This window comes from Gouania willdenowi, chromosome 7 (genome assembly GCF_900634775.1).
Source record: "Gouania willdenowi chromosome 7, fGouWil2.1, whole genome shotgun sequence".
Taxonomy (NCBI): domain Eukaryota; kingdom Metazoa; phylum Chordata; class Actinopteri; order Blenniiformes; family Gobiesocidae; genus Gouania; species Gouania willdenowi.
Window position 1 is genome coordinate 2225214 of NC_041050.1, and position 20065 is coordinate 2245278.

Sequence of the window (20065 nt, forward strand, 5' to 3'; positions counted from 1 at the left end):
AAAATTCTGATCGGTCATTATTCTAAACGTTAACATGAATGTTGATCATGTGACCCTCAGAATGTTGATCATGTGACCCTCAGAATGTTGATCATGTGACCCTCAGATCACATTCAAAAACGGTTTTTCTGTTGTCTAGACAAAGATTGTTCATGACTTCCTTTGGTTGTTCACGTTTACTTCTGCTCACATTCCTCACGTGCAGCAGCACATTTAAACACTTTAAACGCCAATTAAAGTTGTTTTCCATAACACTAACTGTAAAATACAGTGTCGTAATAGAGTGACTAATAACAGAAGGAAAAAGTGTTTATCTGATAGTAATCTCAGAGTCATTCAGGGGCATTCCACTATTTACAGTCAGACACAAATGAACTCATTTTAAACTAAAAAAAACAAAAGATGGAAACCCAGTGGTGTGACATGAGGCTGGTGAAAAAGAGCTAAAATATAAAAAATAGACTATGACTATGAATAAGATGATGACAGAGTGAGACAGATCAGATCAGAGGTAGTTACAGTAACCACTGTGGCCTATAGATGGCAGTGTTTGTTCTCACAGGAACATTATGTGTGTGTGTGAGTCTGAGGCGTCACTATTGAGTCTAAGAAACATGGAAAAATGAGACATTCTTTAGGATGAGAAAATACCATTAATACCAACTGGAGATGACGATGATGTACAAGGTTTGGCAGTAAATGTGGGAAAATAATTCATTTATTTTAAATGGTTTGAAAAGCAAAATTATATATATATATGAAATCAGATGATTGATTTTGAGTCACATTAATCATCAAGTTGTGTAGAAATATGTCAGAATATTAAGAAAAATCAGTTTTTTTTAATATTCTAAAATGTGTGAATAATGTGTAATTTGGGCGGAAACGGTTTACACTGTAAAGAGTGTGAGCCCGTGTGTGTGAGTGCGCGCGCGCGCGTGAGTAAAGGGGGGGCTGGGTTTAAACACCGTGTGTGCGCGTGCGCCAGCAGCGGAACGAGCGTCCGCGCAAATATGGAGCTGCTGTGTGTGCACGCGCGTCCCACAGACTGTCGGTGAGCGAGACGCTGCGGGTGCGTGCGTGTGACAGTGTGCGTGTGTGACACAGTGTGTGAGACACACACACACACACACACACACACCGGGGGACGATGAACAGCAGCAGCAGCAGCAGCAGCACCGTAGCAGCCCCGGGGCTGCACTGAAGGAATGAGCCCGTGCACGGAGACAAGTTTACGCGCAGAATGATGATGATGATGATGAAGATGATGATGATGAAGATGAAGACGAAGTCTGGTTGAATGAATGACTGCACGCGCGGATCTGTGAAAGAAGAAGAAGTGTTGCGTGTGAATTTGTTTTTTGGAGCCTTTTATTCTGTTGGATGTGAGACGTTCAGGGACCAGGACCAGGACCAGGACCAGGATCAGGGACTATAGGACCAGGACCAGGAGATCCAGGGACGGGGTGAGTGAAGCGCTCTGTCAGCCCCAGCCTCCGTGCGCAGTGCGCGGCTTGAACACAGTCCAAAGCTCCGGTGTCTCCATGAATGAATGAATGAGACATGAATATTAATCCACTCACATCCATGATCTATAATCCATGATCAATTCATTCATTGTTTCCTTATTAATGCTTTCATTGACTGACAACCTGTTTCACTCACTCACACTAACCATCAGCTTAAATTCATTCCTTTTCACTGAGAATTAAACAATTTCACACGTGAAAATATCAAAATTTCACATAAAAAACCCGATTTTGAGTTTTTTCTATTTTTTTTTTTTTTTTTTTTTAATAACTGCTGCCACTGCCTTTAATCAGGTTAGATTCCTCCTTTTTTCCGCTCAAGAAAATACTCATAATAAAACAATTTGACATGTTTATAATGTCATTTAGTGTTTTTAAAATCCACTGTCTAATGGACGCAGTTTGGGTTTTCTCTCTTTTTTATTAAATCTATCATGAAAACCCCAGAGTTTTTGTGTTTTTTTTGATAATCACTTCCACTGATTTCAATCATCTACTGCACTGTGTCAAACTCATGGCCCGGGGGCCAAATCTGGCCCTTTGGAGCATCCAGTTCGGCCCGCAGGAGAAAGTAAAAAATGACAGAGAAATCATGAATCATTGTGTAAATGAAACTCAACAGTATTTGCAGAGGCTCACAGCTTTTCTCCCGGTGCTTATATATCATGATTGCAGTCATTTTTTAATGTTGAAAAAGTCAGATTGTTTACACTATCCTTCAATTTTCCTCAAATTATGACATGATATTTTTCTTAACTAAATGGAAATTGGTCACAAAAACTAGGAAATGTAAAGTTGGGATTGATATATGTCACTTTTTGCTTGGATATTGTCAGTTTCTTACATATTTTGTGTTTTATGTCTACGTAGAAGTGCAAACGAGGGCAGGATAATGTTGAAATTACGCGTTTGGCCCCTGAACTAAAATGAGTTTGACCCCCCCCCCCCCCGATCGCTAGGATCTCACATCCATCTAAAGAAGCTGCGTGTCGAGTTCAGCAGATGCATCTTCATTCCCTGTCACACTGTCACGTTGTCCAAACGCCGGCAGCGGCTGCAGAACAACATGAATGTTGAATTAAGTAGAAAATAACATCACATTTGCATGAAAATACCTGACATTTGTCATGTCTGATGGATCTAAACCTTCTCCTTTTTTATTTTTCCCCCATAATTGTTGTAATATCATCAGAAGTCTGAGTCTAAAGCAAACAGCAGATGGAAATGTGAACAAACCAGAAATCAGCGTTGGTCTGATTATTTTCACCTAATTACGTCCAATCTAATGAAGAACAAGCAGACCTTCATTGATCTGCTGCCATTCGTCCATCCATCCATCCATCCATCCATCCATCCATCCGTCCATCCATCCGTCCATCCATCCATCCATCCATCCATCCATCCATCCGTCCGTCCGTCCGTCCATCCACGAGGTCTATTCCTTTTATACTTTTGATTTTTAATGGATTTTATTTCACATATTCTTTATTATTCATGCTTCCTTTGAAGGCTCATTCTTATCAGATAATTGCTGTGAAAACATACATTTCTGCTGCAGCCGACGCTCGCCGAGCTGCACAATCACTTCAATCTTCTCCAGTAATTGTGAGCGTACGTTAAGAATTCTGCTCAATGAATCACTTTGATGCCTTTGAAGAAACTCTTCAGAGTTCTCCAACATCACACGTTGGTCCGATCGATGAGGTTAACCTCGCTGACAGAAACGTGGTTAACGTTGGACTGGAGTCGTTGGGATGTTGATCTAATCACTAACGCACACATGGTTCTGTCCATGTGGAGGTAGAGGTCTAACGTTGTTGTTCCAAAGCAGGGGTGTCAAACTCATTTTAGTTCAGGGGTCAAATACGTACAAAATGAGTCATTTCAACATTAGTTTACACTTCTACATAGACATAAAATACAAAATAGGTAAGAAATTGACAATATCAGGGCAAAAAGTGACAGATATTAGTCCCAACAGGATCTTTTGTGGCCAATTTTTATTTAATTACGGGAAATATTATGTCATAACTTGAGGCAAATTGAAGGTTTGTGTAAAAATTTTGTCTTTTTTCAACAGTTTAACATTAAAAACGACTGCAATCATGAGATATAAGCACTGGGGAAACTGTGAAACCTGCAAATATTGTTGACTTTTCATTTTTACTTTCTCCCGCGGCCCAAATTTGATGCTCCAAAAAGCTGGATTTGGCCCCCGGGCCATAAGTTTGACATGTGCACTAATGCGTTCCCATGCCTGTTACTATCCACTCATGTCGAGCTTGTTTTCTAGTAAAACTCTGTGGGAAACCTTTAAAACGCCTGTATCAAACTGATGGGCCAGGGGCCAAATCCGACCCTTTAGAGCATCCAATTCGGCCCGCAGGAGAAAGTCAAAATGAAACTCAACAATATTTGCAGGTGCTCATAGTTTTCCCGGTGCTTATATCACACGATTGTAGTATTTTTTTTTTACGTTAAACTGTTGAAAAAAGTCAAAGTTCTTACATTTTCCTCAATTTATGAGATAATATTTCACTTAATTAAAAAGGAATTGGTCCAAAATCTGGGAAATTTAAAGTGAATATCATGTTGGGACTGTTATCTGTCACTTATTGTTTGGATGTTGTCGGTTTCTTACATATTTAGTATTTTATGTATACGTAGAAGTGTAAACTAAGACACAATAATGTTGAAATTACTCATTTTCCTGCATAAAATCTGTGACCCATTTGAAATCAAACTTGTCCATATTTGTCCCCTGAACTAAAATGAGTTTGACGCCCTGCTTTAGAGCTACTTTAAGCTAGCACGAGGCTACTTCAGGTGACTGAGCAACGTCTTTCCTCGCCTCATGTTTGTGAGCGAGCGGCGTGTCTGTGTCTGTGTGAGAGTGCTTTAGTGTTGTTTAAATTAGTCACCGCTGCTCTTTCCTCCTGCGCCGTGTACTCTACCCCGCCCCCCCCTTAGATGCAGCCAAACCCAGACTTGCTGCGACGTCACTTCTTGAGAGATTTTGACAAGTAGCTCCAAACGCAGGCCATTGCCCTGACCTATTTCATAATGAGGGAATGCTGTCGTTGTGCTCAACGGCTGTACATTGCATTGTGACCCCCCCCCATCTACACCGCTACCCCTCAACTGTCCTCTGTTTCCACTCGTATGAACACAAAGATGCAAACATACAGATAGTGATGCTTCTGTGAGTTCAATGTGCTTAAAAGAAGTGGCTCACAAGCTTTTTCAGCCCCCGACCCCCAAAATAAAGGTTCTAGAGACCGGGGACCCCCACTGTACCTGAAGGTGGTTGAACACAAACATGAATCTTATTTATTCACTGTTATCCAGGAAGTTATTTTGCGCCATAGTACAGTATATATAGTCATCTTAAAGATGCAAATGCTAGTTTTAATCAGAAATAAATTTGACATAAAGTGACCAATAATGGTGGAAAAGGTGGTGAAATGGGAATTTAAAAACCACAGAAAATGAATGGGCAGAAAAAGTGGTAAAAAGTTTTGGAACTGGAAATATTGGGACAATTAGTTTAAACTGGCCAATAATGGGCATGACAAATTGTGAATGTGGTTAAATTAAGCATGAAATATGGTGAAAAGAGGTTAAAAGAGACAAAAAATGTAGGGAAAGGTGGTGAAATGGGATTTAAAAACAAACAGAAATTGGTTAAAAGTTGGAATTTAGTGGCAAAAAAAAAAAAAAAAAAAAAACAGAAAAAGTGGTAAAAAGGGTTCAAAAGTGTCAATATTGGTTTAAAAGTGGAAGAAATGGGTTAATTTAATTTAAAAAGTAGGAAAAATTAGTTTAAACTGGCAAATAATGGACATGACAAATCGTGAATGAGGTTAAATGGTAAAAAAAAAATAAACATGAAATATGGGGAAAAGAGGTAAAAGTGACAATAATGTGACAATAGGTGGAGAAATGGTGGAAAGTGTTTATAAGTGCTGAACATGTGTTGAAAGTGGAAAAATGTGCAGAAAAGACATTGAAATGTGATGGTGAACTGACAGAAATGGGAGAAATGTAGCAAAAATACATTAAAAGGAGCAAAAATATGGCAAGAAAAAGTGATGAAAATAGGTTAAAATATGGTGAGTTTGGGGTAGTTGCAGAAAAACGGTAAAAATATGCAAAACTGGCCTCAAAATTTTCTGAAAATATTCCTCGTTTCTTCAAATTCGTTCCTTACACTGAGATTGAGAACCCCTGTTTTAAGTAGAGATCCTTCCCTTCATAACTGTACAAATAGTGAGTGTTTGCTTTAATGCAGTTGTCCCTGCACCCCCCCCCCACCCCCCCCCCCCCCCACTCTGAGCTGTTTATCTAAACCCTTCAACTGTCCAGCTGTCACAACACAGATCTCAATCTCCTTGACCCACACGCTCCACTCACTCAGCCTTGTTATGCACACGTTTGTGTCTGCGATCCATTTTTACCAAGCACAGTGTGTGTGTGTGTGTGTGTGTGTGTGTGTGTGTGTGTGTGTGTGTGTGTGTGTGTGCGTGTGCGTGCGTGCGTGCGTGCGTGCGTGCGTGTGTGTGTGTGTGTGCGTGCGTGCGTGCGTGCGTGCGTGCGTGCGTGCGTGCGTGCGTGTGTGTGTGTGTGTGTGTGCGTGTGTGTGTGTGCGTGTGTGCGCGGCGTAGATCTGGATCAGTGGTGACAGTGATCAAGTGGAGTGCAGCCAGGGAGAACATTCAGTCTGAGGAGGCTTTGGCTCCAGTGGAAAAGCAGAAGATCACAGAGTAGGCGACGCCTCCTTTCCTTCTTCCTCCTCCTCCTCCTCTTCCTCCTCCTGTGCTCGCCGTCTCCTCTCTGGATATTAATCGTAAACATTGTCGTTTTTCCAAAGCTGTTTCTGATGCTTTGAGCGTTGAAGGTGATTTCTCTAGGTGGTGATTATTATCTCATTTATTTAAGCAGCTGCTGCTGTGGAATCAGGAGCAAAGGAAGGAACTGAGGAGTTTGGTTTTCGATGATGTCAGATTACACTAAAAACAGGGAAACAGAGTTTGGGAAAGTTTGAGCAGAAAGAAAGCAAAGAAAATGAGATTTTTCAAACATGTTTCATAATGTAAACACATGCAGTACCTCAGTCAAATACAAACTGCTTTCATTAAACCACATTTGGTAAAGACAGATGACTTAATAACTCCATATTCCTCTTTCAAAAGTTTCTAAATTCCATTTCAGGGTTTCAGCATTTCCTTTTTAAAAACAAAAACAAAAAAAAAAAAACACTTTCTCTAAGTTCAAGATAATTACAGACAAAAATAATCCTAAACATTGTAACTACTTGTATTTTTTCTCACAGGACCAAGTGCAAAGGAACGATGTGAGACTCTAGTCTTAGTGTTTGCAGATCAATGTATGATCAGGGTTGAAAAGCTGAATCTTTGTAGTGAACCAGGACTTATCCCTCGTCCCTGATAAGTCCTGCTCTGAGAGACTGTGTAATACACAAAGTCAGCAAAACTCACCATGAACACAACAGATTTAAAAGGATTCAGTTGAATTGATTCACTGACGGTGTCTTAAACGTCATTTACCGATGGAAAGAGTCAGAACTCACAACGGTTCAGTTATAGAACCCAGCTAGTTTATTATTATATGCACCATAGTATATAGTCATGTTAAATATGTGAATCCTTGTTTTAATCAGGAATAAAATGGGTTAAAAGTCACCAAAAATGGTGGAAAAGGTGGTGAAATGGGATTTTAAAAACCACAAAAATTAGTTAAAATTTGCAAATTAGAGTGGGCAAAAATGGACAAAAATGTGGTGAAAAAAAAGGGTTCAAAGTATCAATATTGGCTTAAAATTGGCATGAAAAGTAGGAACAGTTAGTTTAAACCAAATTCATGAATGTGGTTTAAATAGGCAAAAAATAAGCATGAAATATGGTGAAAAGATGTTAAAAGTGACAATAATGGGTCAACATGTGGTGGAAAGGGTTTTGACGTCTGATGACCCCCTCCTGACCCCAAGGTTGAGAACCCCTGAGCTAGATGAGTCAATGAACCAGATCAATCTAGTGATAAAATAAATCCACTAAAGGAATCAAACGTCGCTGTGCGTGTTATTCAATCTGTTGTCAGACTTTAGAAACCACCGTGTGTCGCTCTCATCATCCTGAGTAGTCGTACGTGCGTCGCCTTCAGTGACTTATTGAGTCGTTGAGGCCGTTTTGAATTGATGACTATAGGACGCTACGATGTTAAGTAGCTGCTTGCCCAGTACCACCAACACATACTGTAGCACAGAAATCAATGGTGATCACGTCACGCAGCTCAGACTGAGGAGTGGAGGTTTCTTTCCTGAGGTTCATGTGGGGAAATTAAATGTTCTAGTTTTAAAGGGATCCTTCACTGTTTTTACAAATTTTGCCTAAAAACTTTCAAATGTACTTATTAGTAGATCTGTGTCTAACAAAAGACATTATTTTGCACCATATTCATTTAATTAATTTTTAAAATGGGACTACTTTACAGTTTTAGAGCCTGTAAACATCCCATTGTTTTCTATAGATCTATGTTCTGTAGATCATTTGGCAGCTTTTTCAGTCAACCTCTTGTTTACAGAAATTGAACAAAAAACAGTTGTGACCGAAAAAATAATCTATGACCACGGGGGCGACAGTCCCAACTCTGCGGTTTGGTTGTAGACAATGAAGCAGAGAAGAAGAGCTCTCCTAAGGGACCTACACTCTCCCTTAAACAGTGCGCTGACATGCTCTGATGGCTGAAGTTAGAGAGTAATCATCACGGACTGTTGAAGACACACAAACCCTGAGCATAAAAGTCCTTTTGGGTGGGAGTTATTCAACAGTCCTTTTGGAGAGCTCTTCTTCTCTGCTTCATTGTCTACTACCAAACCACAGAGTTGAACTGTCGCCCCCTGCGGTCACAGATTATTTTCATTATTTATTCTCTTTCTGGTAACAAAAGAGGGTTATATTGTCATCTTTAACTTTTCCTGGTGTTTAATCGCACGTTTCCATTGGTGATATCAGCGCTACACGGCTCCGCACTCCTCGCTTTCGGGACCGGATACTGTTTTTCTGGAGCGTTTCCACTGAGCACCAACCTGACACGCCAAACTGCCAGACTCCACAGATTGCACTTTTTTGCTGCCATCCTCACAAGATCGCCACCAAAAATCAACGGTGGCCAAACGCTTCCTCTGAACCAATCAGTGTCTGCTTTGAGCCTACGTCACATTTTCAGACCAGAGCTGCTTTTTTTGGAACCTCAACAATTAGGAAGTACCAGGTACCACGGAGGAGATACTTTCTAGTAGAGCCGATACCTTCAGGGGAAACATGCCTTTAAAGCAACCAAAAATCACACAAAGTTTAATCTAAAAATAATCTAAAAATCAGGCTGAACGTTTCACTCCAATAATAAACAATTGCGATGTTTACAGGCACTAAAACTGTAAAGTAGTACCATTTTTAAAAGTTAATAAAACAAATATGGTGCAAAATAACAGATTCAAATATTTTAGGCCCTATTTGTAAAAACGGCGTACAGTAGGTCCCTTTAGGTTTGACGAGCACAGCCTGTGTCCACTGCTCTCCAGTTAATCCCAGTAACATTTGTCCCTCCTCCTGGTGTAACTGTGTCCAGTCCTGATCTGTCTCTCTTTCTATTGATGGTGTCACGTTAGCAATGATTCCAGCTACGCTACGCTACAGTCCCTAAAAAGCCTGGCAGCTTGTTGAAACAAAGCCTTTTTGTAGGGCCGCAAAATCCAACAGATGGGGAATGGGACAGTAAATGAAAGTGTGGAGATGGAGGATAAAGGCATTTAGTGGAGCCTAACTCTCTCTCTAACGCTGTGTGGTTGACATGCAGCTCAGAGCGCCACCTCACCCACCCTCGCCCACCCTCACCCACCCTCGCCCACCCTCACCCAGCCTCTCCTGGGCTTTGGAAGTCTTTATTAAGATGTTAATAGAACTGCCTTCATGACACATTTCCACGGGACCCCCCACCCTACCCCCTCCCCGCTGCTACATGCATCATCACCACTGCTTGGGCATTCAGCTCCATCTCCACACTCCCCTGCCCAGCCTCTGCTTATCTGATCCCTGCTGTCACAAGCCAGTTTATATTTACTACGTGTAAAAAAATGATGTGATGCCACTGATAAGAAGAGTTGGAATTGTGTCGCACGGAGTCGAGGAAGTCGCGAGTCAGGCTGTTTGTTTTGTCAAGATCTTCACACCCGTTCAAAGTCAGGCTGTCACCTCTACCAGTCAGTGTTTGGAATATGTTTTACTGCTCAGAGCTCTGGAGCTCATTTTCACAACGACATGTAGGGGTGTAAGGATACACTCAACCAATGATTCTATTCACATATATATACTGTATATATATGGGATATAGTGATACACTTTAATCCTTTCAATTTGAATACATGTCAAATACAGATTATTTTTGTTTAAATTTTCAAGTATATTTTAACTAAACTTTTTTCTTCTTACAAACTTTTTGAACTGTTTGAACTCATAAGCCAAAAAACCTGCACGTTTCTTAATTTATCATCATGAAAACTTAAAAAAAAAAAAAAAAATGTGTATATATATATACTGTATATATATATATATATATATATATATATATATATATATATATACTGTATATATATATATATATATATATATATATATATATATATATATATATACTGTATATATATATTTTTTTTTTAAGTTTTCATGATGATGCTGAAAAAAGGGTAAAAATAAGCAAAAACGGGCTCATATTGTTATATTTTTAGTTTCTTCAAGGCATCTGACGACCGTATCCTAATATGTTGGAAAAAATAAGCATAAAATATAATGAAAAGAGGTTAAAAGTGACAATAATGGGTCAGCATATGTGACATTAGGTGTAAAAGTGGTGGAAAGGGTTTATAAATGCTGAAAATGTCTGGAAAGTGGAAAAAATCTGCAAGAAAAGGCATTGAAATGTGATGGAGAAGCAAAAATGCATTAAAAAGTGATGAAAACAGGTTAAAATATGGAAAGTTTGATGTCGTTGCAGAAAAAGGGTAAAAATAAGCAAAAATGGGCTGAAATTGTTCAAAAATTATTCTCAGTTTCTTGAAGGTCATACTGTGCTGTATCGATTTTATCCTTTCATTGCTAACTAGACGTCTTTGCCCTCAATGGTCACGGCGAGATTCGTTCACTGTTTCCAAATCAAACAGAAGCAGCAACAAAGAGCGAGTCCAGATAAATGCTCCAGCTTTAGCTTCTCTTTTCTCTCTGTTCACATCCACTTGAATATAAGTCACTGTAGTTGGCTTCCATTAATAATCAATTAGCTGGTGTCGCAGGAGGAAATGCGTTTTTGTTTGTTGGAAACTCGACAAAAAGTGAGCAAAAAAAAGGCAGTGGGAGAGTAGAGAGTGGGGGGAGGAGGGGGTTTGTAGTCCGATGCCAGGGGGCAGCTGTCAGGAACAGATGACAGTGTGCGTGTGTGTGTGTGTGTGTGTGTGTGCTTGGCTGACTGTGTTTGTGTTCACTTCTTTAATGTCCCTTTGTGCGTCTGCGGGGCACATGTGGTGTTTGTGTGAGTCCAGAGTCCAGTGCGGCGGGTGATGCCCACACTGCCCCCTGGTGCTGAGGCTTCCGCTGTCGTCATGACGACTATAAGAGAAAAACACACAAACACAGCTTTTATAATTGGATCATTTGCCACGGGGTAGAAAAGCAGCCAAAATAACACAAGGAGGTGCTTTCAACTCCAAAGGATTTATTATTGTCATTACCTCTGGGCTCTTTTCAAGCATTGCATAATATTGTTGGAACTTCCACTGGAGTCTGTGTAGACATACGGGATGTAGAATCCTCTTCTATTTACACCATCACGTCTCTCTCTGGGTTTTATTGTGTAGAAATGATCTCCTGTGAGATTGCCATCCCTGGGCTCCAGGCCTCAGTGACATGTAAATACCTGCACTCTTCCCCAGTCACTTTCTATTTTCCATTGGACCCACGTGGGCGGAAAGCTTCTCACAGTGAGAGGCGGGAGCCTTGACTCGTCTTCAGCCTTCAGCAAAAGAGAAAATATGAAACAAGGCCTTTCCAAAAGTGTTTCAGAGAACGAAACAAACAGAAAAACTCTGTTAAAAACATGATGGTCGTTAATTAAACTTTACAAAGTGGATTTAAACATTCACAGCAAGAGTCTGATCCAGCCTGCAGCATAACATTAAAAAGGGCTCATGTTATTGTAACAATAAAGAATTATTTATTTATTCATTTTCTGTTAAAAAAAAATTAGATTTTTTTGTTTTCTTTTCAAGGACAAGATTTTCAGAATAAATGTCTTATTTCTGATGTTATGCTAATGTGAAATGGGAGATTCTGACAAAACTCCATTTCAGGATTTATCCATTTCCTGCATCACGTCATACTTTTCAGTTTAGTTTCTGTTTCATCAACTTTCCTTGTTTAGACGACTTTACTGGTGAGTGAAATTCCCGTAAATGAAACAAACGTGATAAAACAAAAGTCAACTACGACAAAGGTTATGAGGAACAGCGACCTTTGACGAACGAGTGCGTGCGCCTTTGAAACTCGGAGAAGCCACTCGCATTAGTTATTCTTCGGCGCCGTCATCTTTGTTTTGGTCGGACGACGCATCGGCGCGCACATTTTGCGTTATTTTTTGCGTCAACGTCATTGATTACGTCGACGCGTTGTCTAGATTATTTTACTGGCAATTAAACATCCCCACAATGCAACAAACGTGATTAAAATGGGATAATAGTCAACGTTCTTTGCAAAGTGGATTTAAACATTTACCACAAGAGTCTGATCCAGCCTGCAGCATAACATTAAAAAAGGGCTGCAATTATTGTAAAAATAAAGAAGCCATATTTTTTTCTTTGTTTATTAATTTTCTGTTAAAACAAATTGAGTTTTTTGTTATTTTATTTTGGAGGACAAGATTTTCGGAATAAATGTCTCATTTCTGAAGTTATGCAGCGACAAAGTAGGTGGTACTTTTATAGTTTCGAGAAGCATCAAATTCAATTTCTGAAATTCTGGAAAAAATCAGGGATTACCCATTTCCTGTGTCACGTTCTACTTTTCTGTTTTCTTTCTGTTTCATCATCTTTCCCTGTTTAGACGACTTTACTGGTGAGTGAAATTCCCGTAAATGAAACGTGATAAAGTGAGACAAAAGTCAACTACGGCAAAGGTTATGAGGAACAGCGACCTTTGACGAACGAGTGTGTGCGCCTTTGAAAATCGGAGAAGCCACTCGCATTAGTTATTCTTCGGCGCCGTCATCTTTGTTTTGGTCGGACGATGCATCGGCGCGCACATTTTGCTTTGATTTATTTTTTGCGTCAACATCATCGATGACGTCGACGCGTTGTCCCGGCCCTACTTTCAGCCAAGACACATAGCAAGAGATTTTAAACAGGGTTATAGGCGGGTTTGGACATATTTGTCTCATACTTTCTATACATTATCACCAGTTTTTTGATGAAAAATAGAATGTAAATGCGTGATATTGTCAGCAAACATGCATATGAGGTCTTTTTGTGTCATGTTGGGGCTCACAAAGAGTTTTCTGGTGCTTGTTTCCATCTGTCATTAGTTGCTAGGCGGGGGTGAACAAATGAGCATGTTGAAGAAGCCAACAAACATGTTTCTGCACACGGAGAACATGCAAACTGTTGGGGAATCCTGACTGTTTTTAAACGTTGTAGATCCAGACATGCTACACCCATTCCAACGCGATCCATCCCTGAACCGTAACGTTTCTCTGATGCCTGAACACACACTTTTCTTTTTTCTGTGCATTGACTTCCTCTGTTTGCTACATTCTCCATGCTAACGCTAGCTAGCTTAAATCTCCAGGACATTCTTTGAACGCTCGCTCCAAACTGAAATTGTGTGAAATTGCCTGAATGTTTCTGCCAGATTTTGGAGTTCATCTCTTTAAACTCTAATTGTGCTGCAGGTGATTGAGTGTGCGTTGTGTGATGGAACCATCGCTCTACTGGGATAGCGCTAATGTTTATGCATGAACACCTGACTCAGGCCCAGCGGGAACAAAGAGATAAAAAGGTGCTTTGAAACGATTGGCAGCAACAATGGCTTTAGTTGCTTTTTATTGTGTGTGTTGCTTGGGGTAAAATTGATAAAAACAAAGTATTTATATTTCTTCTTCTTCTTGTCTTTATGAAGTAAAGTCAACTTCCTCCCTATTGTGAATCCCACTGTGTTGTATTGATATTATTGAGAAGAAAAGAGGAAGTTGGGTTGTTGTTTCACCACTTTCACTTCCTGGTGGCCTTTTGTTATCAAAGGAAAACAGCAGCGAAGCAGCAGGAGCTCTTCCTCACAGACCTGGAACTGTTTCTGTCATATTCAGAAGCAATGATGGGTTTTTCAGGCTTTTCACAAAGACTTTTTAAAAAGCAGAAGTAAGTGAGATTCGTCGTGCATTAAAATGCACAATCAAACACCGCCACGTTTCTCCACGGAAGCATCGTTTCGAGCTGGACGGTCCGACCTTGGTCTGTACAGGATTTGTGTTGTGTTGTTGTGTTGTGTTGTGTTGTGTTGTTGTGTTGTGTTGTGTTGTGTTGTGTTGTGTTGTGTTGTGTTGTGTTGTGTTGTGTTGTGTTGTGTTGTGTTGTGAAGGAGAATTCACGACTGCACTGAAACATTGGCCTGCATGAGGGAGGCAAAAATAGCAACGTAGTGAGAAGAGGAAGTGAAGAGCTTTGGTTTGGACATGAAAAGATATCAAAGTGCAACAGTTTTAGAAATCTACGCTATAAGAGTTTTTTATCATTTTTATGTAAGTTAGTTTAGGCACTTACATTTAGCTAAGCTATATTCATGCTTTTCTGGATTTTTTCTACAACAAATGTGTTTTTGTATTAAAATAAAAACATCACTTATTCCAGAGAAATATAAACTGAACAGTGTAAAATATTTATAATATCTGTGGATATCATGAAATAAACAGAACAACTGATGAAGATGATGAATTTAGTCTGAAATAGTTTTTCTACATAACAGTTGATAAGTTGGGTCAGACGATGCTATCTGTAGCAGTGCTTCTAGCCCCGCCCACATCCTCTACCACAGAGTGGTCGACTGTCACTACAATCATTTATCACTGACTTTGTTCATTTGTCACTCATGGATTTATTATTGGTTCTGAACCCTGTCTGAGTGTCAGTGTGGATTGGAGACACTGTCTGCTCCACTAGAACCATTGTCCCTGCTAGCTGCTACATGTTAGCATTGATGTGCTAGCTGCTACATGTTAGCATTGAGGTGTTAGCTGCTACATGTTAGCATTGAGGTGTTAGCTGCTACATGTTTGCATTGAGGTGCTAGCTGCTACATGTTAGCATTGAGGTGTTAGCTGCTACATGTTAGCATTGAGGTGTTAGCTGCTACATGTTTGCATTGAGGTGCTAGCTGCTACATGTTAGCATTGAGGTGCTAGCTGCTGCATGTTAGCATTGAGGTGTTAGCTGCTACATGTTAGCATTGAGGTGCTAGCTGCTACATGTTAGCATTGAGGTGTTAGCTGCTACATGTTAGCATTGAGGTGTTAGCTGCTACAGTACATGTTAGCATTGAGGTGCTAGCTGCTACATGTTAGCATTGAGGTGCTAGTTGCTACATGTTAGCATTGAGGTGCTAGCTGCTACGTGTTAGCATTGAGGTATTAGCTGCTACATGTTTAGCATTGAGGTGTTAGCTGCTACATGTTAGCATTGAGGTGCTAGCTGCTACATGTTAGCATTGAGGTGCTAGCTGCTACATGTTAGCATTGAGGTATTAGCTAATACATGTTTAATATGGAGGTGCTTGCTGCTCCAATGTTAGCATTGAGGTGTTAGCTGCTACATGTTTAGCTTTGAGGTGCTAGCTGCTACAATGTTAGCATTGAGGTGCTAGCTGCTTACATGTTTGTGGTCTGTGCATCAGTATTATGGGTATACTGAAACTCCTGTTTGCAGTGGAAAAAAAGAAAAAAGAGATTAATGGTGTTATTTTTTTAGTGCATTATTTTTCTGTAATTAATGAATTGCAAAGTCCCAGCCCTGGTTACAAACCCTTTGTATCACTTCATCTGTGTTTTTAGCACATTTACAGTGTGCCACTCATGCTTCGCTTTCACACACTAACGTAAGAAAGGAAATAGGTTTGAAACGAGGCCGTGCTCGACATATTTCCACTCATTGACTGAATGAACACGTAGACTCAACACGTCTTCTCATTGTAAATGTTTGAGGGAATCCTTGTGTGCAGACGCTAGACGTTGACAGGCGTGATGAAGGACACCTTGGCTTTGTTTGCTCTGCCAAGGCTGCAGCCATCGTGGTTCGTGTCGTACAAAGCATCAGGAGCTTCAATGGATTAAAGTCTGAAAGGCAGCAATGCAGCTTGTCTAGATCCTAGAGGCACTCAACATGTACAGTAGCTCAGAGCAAGGTAAACAACCCCACCTGCCTTTGTAGTACACCCCCCCCCGCAGCTCTACGCAGCCAATCAGAGAGGGGGACACAGAAAACAGAATAAGTGCAAAAATAAGGCCTGTAACCTTCTGTTACAGGTTATTACAAGACACTACAAATATGTTTTGAAGAATTTGAACCTATTTTTGCTTATTTTCACCCTTTTTCTGCAACTACATCAAACTTACGATATTTTAACCTGTTTTCATCACTTTTTCTTGCCATATTTTGCTCATTTTAATGCATTTTTGCTACATTACTCCCATTTCTGACACTTTTCTGCATATTTTATCCACTTTAAAGACATTTTCGGTTTTTATAAACCCTTTCCACCATTTTTACCACCTAATATGTCACCCATTTTCACTTTTAACCTCGTTTCACTATACTTCATGCTTATTTTTGCCAAAAGTCCAGAGGAAACAAACACAGCTAAGACATAGAAGAAAAAAATGAATTTGCAAAAAAATACACAAAATATTGCAGATAAGCACCGTACAGTAACCGAGCTAAGTTACCTATTTTCAAAAAGTAATACATTAGCATACTTATTTCCGCTATCTAAACGCGCTACTTTGTTTTTTTTTTATTCTAAGGGTTTTTTTTAAGGATTAACGGGTGAAAAATCATCTTTATTGTCATACAAACGCACAATTTGTTCTGATTTTAACCCCTCCCTGACCCTCGGCTACAAGCATTACTTCCTTAACCAATTTTAATTGAATTGAATTTATTTAATAGACTTTTTAATTTTTCTGATTAACTCTAAAGCGTTGGATTGCTCACCCACTAATAGGAAACATGGCTGATGTTGGTTAGCGTTAGCTCACTGATGATGTCTTGCTGTGTGATGATGATGATGATGATGATGGGAATGTAAGGAAGAGCTGACATTCAGAGATCATGTTCTGAACTGAGGAAAACATCTTCATCCATATGGAAACATGGTTTATCCATATTTGTGTAAATTCCACAGCTCATACATGTAAAGGATAGCGTTAGCTCGTTAGCTCCTTTCTCTTGTGAGCTAATACAAAGTATCCGGTGGCTTCATAAAAAGGCCGACGCCACAGTCTGCTGAAGCCAGCATTCCCAGCCTCTGCTGCCAAAGAGCGGAAGAAACAAGGAGGTCTAGGATTGTTACTGGTGATACTGAGTCAGACAGGAAGAACCGAGGAAACTGGAAGGGAGGGACGGAACAGGAAGCCAAAGTGTTTTCACAGAGGTGAAGGGAGCTGTACCACACATTGGTTCAGTGTTGGATAAATAAAGCAGAAGCTCTGGGAAAAGCTGAAAAACCCAGACTGAGGTGGTGATGTGCTTAGAGCTGTGGTTCTAAAAGGTTCTAGAGAGCGGGGACCCCAAAATAAAGGTCCCAGAGAGCGGGGCCCCGCCAAAATAAAGGTTCCAGAGAGCGGGGACCCCCACTGTAGCTGAAGGTGGTTGAACACAGACATGAACATTGAAGAACAGTCATGTGGAGACAGGACCATCTATTAGGGGGAATAAAGGGGAGAGATTTTTGGGGTCCATCCATAAAGTCAGTAAAATGATGGTCCATTGTTCTATGAATCTGTGATAACCACATTTATTTATTCATCTGAATAATATCCACTGTTATCCAGGAACGTTTATTATTATTATTATAGTCATCTTCAATCCTTGTTTTAATCAGAAATAAAATGGTGGAAAAGGTGGTGAAATGGGATTTTAAAAACCACAGAAATTGGTCAGAAGTTGCAAATTAGAGTGGATAAAAACAGACAGAAATAAGTGGTAAAAATGGTTCAAAGTGTTGATATTGGCTTAAAAGTGGCAGAAATGGGAGGACTAATTTACAAAGTAGGAACAATTAGTCATATTTCTGCAACAGGAAAAAGGCTTTAAAAGGTTGAAACTGTCTCTCGAAAGTAGACTCTTTCACGCATTGCATTGTGGGATGTGGAGACTAAAAATGGTGAAAAAGGTGGTGAGATGGGATTTTAAAAACCACTGAAATTGGTTAAGAGTTGCACATTAGAGAGGGCAAAAACGTACAGAAAATGTGATAAAAAGGGTTCAAAGTGTCAATATTGACTTAAAAGTGGCAGAAGTGGGTAAAGGGGGGTGTAATGTAATTTAAAAAGTAGGAACAATTAGTTAAAACTGGCAAATAATGGGCATGAGAAATCCTGAATGTGGTAAAATTGGCAAAAATAAGCATGAAATATAGTGAACATGTCTTGGAAGTGGAAAAAAATGTGCAGAAAAAGCATTGAATTGAGAAAAAGTGATGAAAATAGGTTAAAATATGGTGAGTTTGGTGTAGTTGCAGAAAAAAGGGTAAAAATGGACTCAAATTGTTCAGAAAATATTCTCCCATTCACTCCTAGTTAGTTTTACCAGACGTTAACCACAGTGAAACAACCTAATTAGCCACTGCAGCTGCTCCTGTTTCTGCTGCTGATGAAATGCTTTCCCACTTCCCTTGGTTTCATTCTGGAGGGCTGCAAACCATTGATTTTGATGGTTTTCCCTGTTATTGTAGTGTTTTTCTGGTTCTACGTTTTCATGGCGCGGTGATTTAAATGCAGCAGCAGCAGCAGCAGAGATGGAGGCTCGTCTGTTTGACTAACGCAGCTTAAACTAAAGAACCCCCATCCCCTCTTTATTTGTCTTCATCTCCTCCAACACTGGTAACAGGAAACCGTCTGGCTGCCCACTGGCGTGTTGAACTTTAGGTTTCATTTTCATCCTGTGCCTTGCTCGCAGCATACTAATCATAGAGGGATGTGAGTGTAACCTTGCCGCTAAGGCTTTGGACCAACGTGGCCACGTTTAAATCACTCATTGCTTTCTGCACTTCATCGTCTCCGTGTGTGACCAACGGGAAAAACAACAAAAAAAGTGAATACAAGGTGAAAGACTTTAGCTGAGGTCGCGTGGGACGGGCTTTAGTCTCTCATGTTTTTAACTTTTTAATGCACTTTGATTCTGAGTGTATTTTTGGTGATTACACTCGTCTTTCTTTTATTTCTTTGAGCTGTGGGTTTTTGTCCCACTGGGGCTTCTGTTCTGATAACAAAGACACAGATGCTAATTTTAATCATGTTACAAGCAAAGATTAGGCTTTGATCAAACTTAAAGCCAAAAAAAAAAAAACCATTGTCATTATTATTTCAGCTTGTTTCGTGTTCGCTTTGCATGATTTTAAAGCTTCTGGAGACAGTTTTTATTTAAATGTTATTTTGTTTATCAGATAAAGACAGAGTGTAGCCCTCATTTATCAATAATCTAAAGATAATTTGCTTTAAAAAGATGTAAAAAAGTGAAAGTGCTGCTCGAAAGTTTGTTTTCTTTCTCTGATTGACATTGTCGTAAATGTTTCCGCATTGCATTGTGGGATGTGGAGTCCGTTAGAACAGCCTTTTCCAAAGCGACCCCTACTGGTCGGTTTTGGGAAAATATATTTTTCAAAATAATAATTTGAAAATGACATTTATATTTTTGAATCAGAAGTGACTCCAAAACTATATAATATCACTTTGTGTTTGTGAAAAGGTTGATTGTTGCGTCACCGCCTCGTAGCTACACAGGTGTGCATTTTACAATTTTTTGTCAAAATGCAAAACGCGTTCAACTGAAGTTGGATCGGTGGCACAACAGGAAGTGATTTCATTAACGCTAAATCGCAAGAAAGCGATTCGCTGACTCAGAAATGTGAAACGCGGCATGATTACGTAAAGTCCAGCACTAAAGAGAATAGAACATACTATTGGGACTACGTTAAATTTGGGTTCTTTTGGCCTGACAATGAGAAGAAACCCTAATACACACTGTGTTTTGAGCTATGAATCGTTAGCAAGCGTGGCTATGAAACCCTCTGATTTCAAATGAAATTTTGAGACAATGCCGTTTGTTGCTGTAGTGAACAGATGTATTGGTTTTGGATTGTTGTCGAGTTTGGTCGTCCGGGAGTTTTTTTTTCTAGGCCAACTTGTTCTTGGTCTGAAAAAGTTTATGA

At 39.8% G+C, this 20065-nt stretch overlaps 1 protein-coding gene across 2 annotated transcripts in view; it reads left to right on the forward strand.

The window, feature by feature from the left end:
• Positions 1–1007: 1007 nt before the first annotated feature.
• The window catches only part of plxna2 (plexin A2), a 259815-nt gene continuing 240757 nt past the window's right edge, over positions 1008–20065 (forward strand). Inside the window, exon 1 of one of the 2 annotated variants that reach the window (XM_028452432.1) lies at positions 1008–1466. The gene's annotated coding sequence lies outside the window, so the exon portion shown is untranslated. Of the gene's footprint in view, positions 1467–13872; positions 14005–20065 lie in introns of those variants that run through there. The other variant, XM_028452433.1, reaches the window with a different exon arrangement.